This window comes from Orycteropus afer, unplaced genomic scaffold (assembly GCF_000298275.1).
Source record: "Orycteropus afer afer isolate SDZICR_OR568_19922 unplaced genomic scaffold, OryAfe1.0 scaffold00163, whole genome shotgun sequence".
NCBI lineage: Eukaryota > Metazoa > Chordata > Mammalia > Tubulidentata > Orycteropodidae > Orycteropus > Orycteropus afer.
In genome coordinates this window covers 732,507-742,453 of record NW_006921750.1, presented here as the reverse complement: position 1 = coordinate 742,453, position 9,947 = coordinate 732,507, and positions in this window count along the sequence as shown.

Below are 9,947 nucleotides of genomic sequence, written 5' to 3'. Positions count from 1 at the left end.
TTCAACATTGTAGGAGCTCTGGTAGCATAGTGCCTAAGGCACTTGACTGCTAACCAGAAGGCTGGCGGTTCAAACCCACCAGCCACTTCTTGGAAGGAAGGTTGGGCAATCTACTTCTGCAGTGATACTGCCTCAGCAACCCAAGGATGGGTCATTATGAGTCGAGTCTGACTTGACAGCACATAACAACAACAATAACATTCAACATTGAATTGGAAGTCCTAGCCAGGACAATAAGGCAAGAAAGGAAAATAAAAGGCATCCAAATTGGTAAGGAAGAAGTAAAACTATCCCTATTTGTAGATCATATAATCCTATACATAGAAAACCCAAGAGACTCAGCCAAAAATCTACTGGAACTAATTGAAAGATTTAGCATTGTGGCAGGATACAAGATCAACATCCAAAAAATCAGTTGGATTCCTCTACACCAGTAAAGAGATTGCTGAAATGGATATTAGAAGATCAATACAATTTACAGTAGCTACCAAAAAGATAAAATAGTTGGGAATAAATCTCACTAGGGACACAAGTGCCATGTACAAAAAAAAAACTGAGACAGTATTCAAGAAACTGTAAGAGACATACATAAATGGAAGAACATACCATGCTCATGGATAGGAAGACTGAACATTGTGAAAATGTCAGTAGTACCCAAAGCAATCTGTACATTCAGTGCAATCCCAATCCAGATTCCATCAACATTCTTTAAGGACATGGAAAAACCAATCACTAATTTTATATGGAAAGAAAAAGATCCTTGGATAAGGAAAAGCACTACTGAAGCAGAAGAACAAAGTAGGAGGTCTTACATTCCCCTATCTCAAACCCTACTATACAGCCTGCAGTGTAGTAAATTACTTAGTGTGGCTTTTCTATCCATAAGTCTTTGTAAACTCCAAGGTAGAATTTGCCATGAGCAGCTGAGGAGCTCCTGATTGCTAAAATTGTCCACCTGGGGTATTTCTGTTGGGCATGGCACTAAACAGTGTTCTGGGAGGTTCTGCTCTCTCTCAGGTGTTTAGAATTCTGATGTTATGATTGGTTGGTTTGTCCACTCTGCTGGGTTCAAAAGGAGGCCTCCTCGAGGCAGAAGTCTCTCTCTCTGACTGCTGGTTGAGGAGGACATGCTGCTGAAAGAGACATGCGCTCCTGAAAGAGACACACGCTGCCGAGAAAGAAATGCAAGAGACATGCATTGCTGAGTGAGGCACCAAGGGACACTCACTGTTAGGGGAGAGACTGTAGGCTGGGAAAGAGACTGAACATTTTTCCTAAACTTGAGTTGTAGCCTGGTGCTTCCCTCATAAACCCTGTAATATGTGAGTTCTGTGTGGTCACTGCAGCAAATTATTGGACCCAGGAGAGAGGTAGTGGGTGTTTTGGGAGGAACAGTTGGTGAAAGGGCTGGAGGAAGGCAGCACATCTGGCCTTGGATGAATAGGCCTTGGGTTACTGATGGTGATTCTGTCTTCCTCTTGTGGGGTTAGAGAAGTTCAGAACATGTGGCATCCCTGCCTTTTTTGCACAGCCACAGTAGTCAAAACAGTTTGGTATTGGTACAATGACAGACACATAGACCAGTGGAACAGAATTGAGAACCCAGAAATAGATCCATTGACCTATGGTCAGCTGATCTTTGACAAAGGCCTGAAATCCATTCAATGGGGAAGAGAAGGTCTCTTTTACTCATGGTACTGACAAAACTGGATGTCCATTTGCAGAAAAATTAAGTAAGATCTATACCTCACAGTACACACAAAAACAAATTCGAGATGGATCAAAGACTTCGATATGAAACCTAAAACTATGTTGCTGTCATTGTTAGGTGCCATTGGGTCATCTCTGACTCATAGCAACTTGATGTACAACAGAACAAAACACTGCCTGGTCCTGTGCCAGCCTCACTTTCCCTGCTATACCTGAGACCAATTTTGCAGCTACTGTGTCAATCCATCTCATTGAGGGCCTTCCTCTTTTTCACTGACCCTCCATTTACCCAAGCATGATATCCTTCTCCAGAAAATAGGCCCTTCTGACGATATGACCAAAGTAGGTGAGACAAAGTCTGGCCATTCTCGCCTCCATGGAGCATTCCAGCTACACTTCCTCTGGGACAGATCTGTTAGTTCTTTTAGCAGTCCATGGTACTCTCAGTATTCTTCACCAACACCACAACTCCAAAACATCAACTCTTCCTTGGTCTTCTTTATTCATTGTCCAGCTCTCACATGCATAAGAGGTGGTGCAAACTACCCTGATTTACATTAGGCACACCTTAGTCTTCAAGGAGACATCTTTGCTCTTCAGCACTTTAAAGAGGTCTTTTGCAGCACATTTGCCCAGTGCAATACATCAAGTGTGATGTCTTGACTGCTGTTTCCATTGGTGTTGATTGTAGAACCAAGTAATATGAAGTCTTTGACAACTTCAACCTTTTCTCCATTTATTGTGATGCTGCTTATTTTTACAGTTGTGAGGATTTTTGTTTTCTTTATATTGAGGTGTAATCTATACTGCAGATTGTAGTCTTCAATCTTCATCAGAAAGTGCTTCAAGTCATCCTCACTTTCAGCAAGCAAAGTTGTGCTGTCTGTGTATTGCAGGTTGTTAATCAGCCTTCCTCCTATCCTGATGCCACATTCTTCTTCATAGAGTCCAGCTTTTTGGACTATTTGCTCAGCATACAATTGAATAAGTAAGGTGAAAGGATACAACCCTGACACTCCCTTCCTGATTTTAAACCATGTGGTATCCCCTTGTTCTGTTCAAATGACAGCCTCCTGGCCTATCTACAGGTTTCTCATACAATTAACTTTTCTGGAATTCCAGTTCTTCTCAAAGTTATCCATAATTTGTTATGATCCACACAATCAAATGCCTTTGCATAGTCAACAGAACACAACTAAACATCATTCTGGTATTCTTTGCTTTCAGCCAAGATCTATCTGACATAAGCTATAATATCCCTCATTCCATGTCATCTTCTGAATCCAGCTTACATTTATGGAAGTTCTCTGTCAATGTACTGCTGCAACCATTTTTGAATTATCTTCAGCACAATTTTACTTGCGTGTGATATTAATGATATTGTTGGATAATTTTCACACTTTGTGGGATCACCTTTCTTTGGAATGGGTAGAAATACAGATCTCTTCCAGTTAATTGGCCAGGTAACTGTCTTCCAAATCTCTTGGCATAGCCAAGTAAGTGCCTCCTGGCATCCATTTGTTGAAATATCTCAATGGATAGTCTATCATTTCCTAGAGCCTTTTTTTTTTTTTGGCCAATTCCTTCAATGCAGCCTTGACTTCTTCCTTCAGTACCACTGGTTCTTGATCATATGCTACCTCCTGAAATGGATGAACACCTACCAATTCTTTTTGGTATATTGACTGTGTATTCCTTCCATCTTCTCTTGATGTTTCCTGGATCATTCAATACATTGCCCATAGAATCTTTTAGCATTGCAACTCAAGGCTTGATTTTTTTTTTCTTCAGTTCTTTCAGCTTGAGAAATGAGTATGTTCTTCCCTATTCATTTGCCAGATCCATGTCTTTGCACATTTCATTATAATAATTGACCTTGTCTTCTTGAGCTTTTCTTTGAAACCTTCTGTTCAGCTCTTTTATCTTGTCATTTCTTCCATTTGGTTTAGCTACTCTCTGTTCAAGGGGAAGTTTCAGAGTCTCTTCTGACATCTGTTGTGGTCTTTTCCTGTCTTTTTAATGGCCTCTTGCTTTCTTCTTGAATGATATTCTTAATGTCATCCCACAATTCCTCTGGTTTTTGGTCATTGGTGTTCAATGCATCCAGCCTATTCTTTACATGGTCTCTAAATTCAGGAGGGATATAATCAAGGTCATATTTTGGCTCTTGTGGGCTTGTTTTACTTGTCTTCAGCTTCAACTTGAACTTACATATGAGCAGTTGATGGTCTGTTCCATAATCATCTCTTGGTCTTATTTTGGCCGAAGATATTGAACTTCTCCATTTACACAGATGTAGTTAATCTGATCCTGTGTACTCTGTCTGGCAAAGTCCACGTGTATAGCCACTGTTTGTGTTGTTGAAAAAGGTATTTCCAATGAATAAGTCATTGTTCTTGCAAAATTCTATCACGCTATCTCCAACCTTATTTCTATCATGAATACCATATTTTTGACCTACTGGTGATTCAGCAAAGAAAAAATAGTGGCAAATTTAGGGGCTCTAATTTATGGCATAAATAGACTTTCAACAGAAAATAGACTAGATGATTGGGACCTCCTAAAAAATCATTTTTAGGTGCATCAAAAGACTTCTCTAAAAGCATAAAAAGAGACCCTACAGATTGGAAAAAAATATTCAGCAATGACATGTCTGACAAGGAACTTATACAGAACTCCAACAACACAACACCAAAAAGACAAACAATCCAATTTAAAAATGGGCAGAAGACATGAACAGACACTTCCCCAAAGAAGAAATTCCAGCATCCAACAAACACATGAAGAAATGTTCATGATCATTAGCCATTGGGAGATGCAAATCAAAACAATGAGATAACATCTCACCCCAGCAATAATAACAAAATTCAGTAAGACAGAAAATATCAAATGCTGGTGAAATTTTGGAGAGTTCAGTACTCTCATATACTGTTGGTGGTACTGTAAAATGATCCATTCCTATGGAAAATGATCTGGCATCATTCCTTAAAATGTTGGAAATGGAGATACAATCTGATCCAGCAATCTCTTTACTGGATATATATACTAAAGAAGTGAGAACCAGGACACAAATATATATGTGCACACCCATGTTCATCACAGAACTTTTCACAATAGCAAAGTGGGGGAAACAACCTAAGTGCCCATCAACAGAGGAACAGAGACACAGCATATACATATATGGTACATATACACGATGGAATACTACACAATACTAAAAAATAATGTAGAATTTGCAAAATATTGTATAACATGGATGAACTTGGAAGACATTTTGCTAAGTTAAATAAGTGAATTACAGAAGGACAAACATTGTATTAGTTTGTCTAATACACTATTATAAAAAGTCAAGGAAATGTTTATATATTGAAGGAGACTTTTTTGTTGGTTATCAGTGATGGGAGAGGAAGGGAAGGAAAAGCACTAGGTAGGTAAGAGACAAGTTTTGATTTGGGTGAAGGGAAAGGCAATATACCAAAAGTGAGTGACCAACACAGTAACACTAAGGAAAAGGAAGACACAGAGAGGTGCACAAGAGGTACAGACAACAAAGATAAACACATTTACATACACAATACTGCATTATCAGTAATAACACTAATTTATGAGTAGATACATAGGTAGATAGGCTAAATGATGAGGTATGTCTAGGTAAGACGGAATATACCCATGACCATATGTATGTTTGACAGACAGTATTTCCACATATGCATTTGTATGTGCTGTAAGAATGTCCACATATAACATAGAGCTAATGGGGCAAAGTGATGATATCTTGTTGTTGTTGTTGTTAGGTGCCATCGTGTTGTTTCTGACTCATAGCACAGCAGAATGAAACACTGCCCGATCCCACGCCAGCTCCATGATCTCGGCTATACTTGAACCCATCATCGCAGCCACCGTGTCAATCCATCTCGTTGAAGGTCTCCCCTCTCTTTTATCTTATATCTTAGCCACAGCCAAACATCCTTTGGGAATAAGTCACTGGGCTCTCGGGTTCAGGACCATGGTTGAAGGGAACATCAAGCTCAATTGGCATAATATACTATAGAAAAACATTGTTCTACATCCTACTTTGGTGAGTAGTGACTAGGGTCTCAGTAGGTTGCAAGTGGACATCTAAGATGCATCAACTGGTCTCTCCTCCTCCAGAGCAAAGAATTAAGAAAACCAAAAGACACATAGAAACAATTAGTCCAAGGGACTAGTAGACTATGAGAACCTCAGCTTAGGCTGACCAGAACTAGCTGGTGCCCAGCTACCACTGTCAACCACTCAGAAAGGTATAAAAATAGGATATCCTGAACAAAGTGGGAGAAAAATGTGGAACAAAACTCAAAACCATAAAAAAGATCAGCCTTACTGGTCTTACAGAAACTGGTGAAACCCTTGAGACTATGGCCCCTGCTCATGCCTTGGACCTGGAATTGAACTCACTCCTGTGGCTTTCAGCCAAACAACAGACAGGCAAGGTAAACATTTGCACTAGGTAGGTGCACTCCTTAGAACGATCAACCATGGAGATCAGAAAGACTTTATTTGTACAGGGAGATAGCTCACAGTGCAGAAATACATAGGAAAGAAGGACACAGGGAAAAGGTAACCACAGGGAGGAAGGGTTGCATTGTGGGGATTGTAATCAATGTCATGAAAGAAAATGTGTAAGAACTGTTACATGGAAACATGGAACATTAATTTGCTCTCTAAACTTTCACGCAAATCACAATAAAAACAATAATAGAAATAATAATAACCCAAACCAGAAGTGCTTCCTCTGGGAAACAAAAGTTGTCAATTTATTGGAAAGAAGGAGAAGGAGAAGGCAAAAGTGAAGGAGAAGGAGAAGACAACAAATACGAGGAAGAGAGAAAGATTCTTACTGATAAATTTAAGGCGGCATAGACCCATGCTGAGTTTGCTGAGCTATCAGTAGCCAAGTTAGAAAAGACAATTGATGACTTGGAAGATAAATGGAAATGCACCGAAGAGGAGCACAAAAGATGCTGTCCACAAAAGATGCTGGACCAGACTCTGATGACCTGAATGAGATGTAGAGGACTCCAATTCCTCCCTGCTGCTGCTTCTCCCTTGACCCTAACTGTACCTGAGCTCAACCTGCTGGAAGCTGACCTTTAAACTAAGGGCTAATCTTTAACTGGAAGGGTGCTATCTCTTCTGGCAGTTCACTTTCTCCCCACAATCACGACTTTTTTTCCCTGCCAAACTTTTTCTGCCTCTCTCCAGAGATTCCAACTGGGCAAAGGACTGAGAATCTGGTAAATTTTTTTCTTTTTAAAATTTTTATTGTGATTTTGGGTGAAAGTTTACAGAGCAAATTCATTTTTCATACAGTAGTTCATACACATTTTGTTTCATGACTTTGACTGCAATTCCCCACACTGTAACATCTCTCTTCCCAATTCCTCCCTGTAGTTACCTCTCCCTGTGTCCTTTCCTCCCATGTACTCCTGTCCCCGAGCTATGTCCCTGTGCAAACACTGCCCTTCTGTTCTCCCGTGATTGTTCGCTCCAAGGAGTGTATCTACCTGATGTAAATGTTCACCCCATACTCCTGTTTGGCTGGAAGCCATAGAAGTGAGCTCAGTTCCAGACCTGAAGGGTAATTAGGGGCCATAATCTCAGGGGTCTCACCAGTAAACCTGGTCCTTTTCTTTTTCTTTTTATGGTTTTGAGTTTTATTCCACATTGTTCTCCTACTCTATCCATGATCTCCTGTACCAATCCCCCTCTGGGTGGTTGTCAGTGGTAGCTGGGCACTACCTAGATCTTTTGGTCTCATGTTCATATAGGCTGAGAATCACATGTCCTGAAAGGTAACTTTTCAGCTTAATGCACATTGCCCTCTCCATAGTGGAGTGAAAGAAGTATGGGCTTGCCTTACTGAGAGCTGACACAGCCAAGGCAAAGCTATGGGAAGCCTCATTGTGCTGTGCAAAGCACCAGCCAAATCAGAAAGCTGATTACAGGAGTCAGCCAAAAAATGAAAAGTGCTGTTCACATTTTCAGCTTCAAGGTATCTTGGAGCAAGGTGATTTTCAATTTTTCATCAGAAGTGACCAAACCAATTAATATGATGAGACTTATTACAGCCAAAAAAAAAAAAAAAAAACCTCTATGTGGAAGTTCTACTGTCATATGAAGTTGCTGTAAGTCAGAATCAACTTAACAGCACCCAACAACATACCTATAAATATGATCCTATTTGGAAATAGGGTTCTCTTTGCATTTTAATTAGGCCATTCCCAAGTATGGGGGGTTTCTAAGTCTAATCACTTCTGAGTCATGAAAAGAGCCAATTAGACACAGAAGCACATAGATGCCATGTGAGGAATTCTATAAAGCTAGGAATGCTAAGGAATCAAGGAATGCCTGGGGCTACTGTCTTAGTTTCTTAGTGCTGCTATAACAGAAATACCACAAATGGGTGGCTTTAACAATTTATCTTCTCACAGTTTAGGTGGCCAGAAGTTCAAATTCAGGGTGCCAGCTGAAGTGGAAGGCTTTCTTTGTCAGCTTTGGGCAAAAATTCCTTGTCTGTATCCTTGTCCTCTCCAGCATTCTTTGTGGCATTCTTGGGCAATCTCCACATGGCACTTATCTTCCCCTCTGTGCTTGCTCCTCTGTTCCTGTGCTGTTCTTTTTATCACTCAGAAGGAACTGAATTTAGGACGTACTCTACAGTAATATGGCCTCATTAACACAACAAAGGAAACCCTATTCCCAAAAGGGATTATATTCATATGAATGAGGTTCAGAACTCCAACATATTTTTTTGGGACACAATTCCATCCATAACACTGACTGACAAGGAAGGAACTGACATGGTCAAGGCTCTAATTTGGACTTCATTTTTGTTGCCTGTTGTTAGGTGCCATTGAATCATTTCCGACTCATAGTGACCCTATGCAGAATGAAACACTGTCCAGTCCTGTGCCAGCTCAAAAATCCTCACTATTCTTGAGCCCATTGCCACAGCCACTATGTCAATCCACCTCATAGAGCACCTTCCCCTCATTCATCGACCATGCACACCTTATCAAGTATGCTATCCTTCTCCAGGGAATGATCCCTTCTTACATGATCAAAGTAGGTGAGATGAAGTCTAGCCATTCTCGTTTCCAAGGAGCATTCTGACTGCACTTCCTCCAGGACAGATGTGTTAGATCTTTTAGCAGTCCATTTAACTTTCAGCATTCTTTGTCAGCACAACTCAAAAGCATCAACTTTTCTTTGGTCTTCCTTATTTATTGCCCAACTCTCACATGCCTATGAGGTGACTTAAAGTAACATGGCTTATGTCAGGTGCACCTTAGTCCTCAAGGAGTTATCTTTGCTCTTCAGCATTTGAAAGAGGTCCTTTGCAGCTGATTTTCCCAGTGCTATACATCATCTAATGTCCTGACTGCTGCTTCCATTGGCTTCGATTGTAGAACCAAGTAATGTGAAGTCTTTGACAACTTCAATATTTTCTCCATTTATCGTGACGCTCCTTATAGGTTCAGTTGTGAGGATTTTTGTTTTCTGTATATTGAGATGTAATCCATACTGCACATTGTATTATTCAATCCTCATCAGTAAGTGCTTCAAGTTATCCTCACTTTCAGCAAGCAAAGTTGTGTCATCAGCATATTGCAGGTTGTTAATGATTATTCTTCCAATCTTGATGCCACGTTCTTCTTCATATAGTCCAGCTTCTAGGATTATTTGCTCAGCATACAGATTGAGTAAGTATTGTGAAAGGATACAATGCTGACACACTCCCTTCTTGATTTTAAACCATGTAGTATCCCCGTGTTCTGCTCACACAATAGCCTCCTGGTCTATGTACAGGTTCCTCATGAGTATAAAAAAGTGTTCTGGAATTACCATTCTACTCAATGTTACCCATAATTTGTTATGATCCACACAATCAAATGCCAATAAAACATAAGTAAACATCTTTCTGGTATTCTTTGCCTTGAGCCAAAATCCATCTGACATCAGCAATGATATCCCTTGTTCTGTATCCTCTTCTGAATCCAGCTAGCATTTCTGTAAGTTCTCTGTCAATACATTGCTGAAACTGTTTTTGAATTATCTTCAGTAAGATTTTACTTGCATGCGATATTGTTACTGTTCGATAATTTCCACATTCTGTGGAATCACCTTTCTTTGGAATGGGTACAAATATGGATCTCTTCCAGTCAGTTGGCTAGGTAGCTGTCTTCCAAATCTCT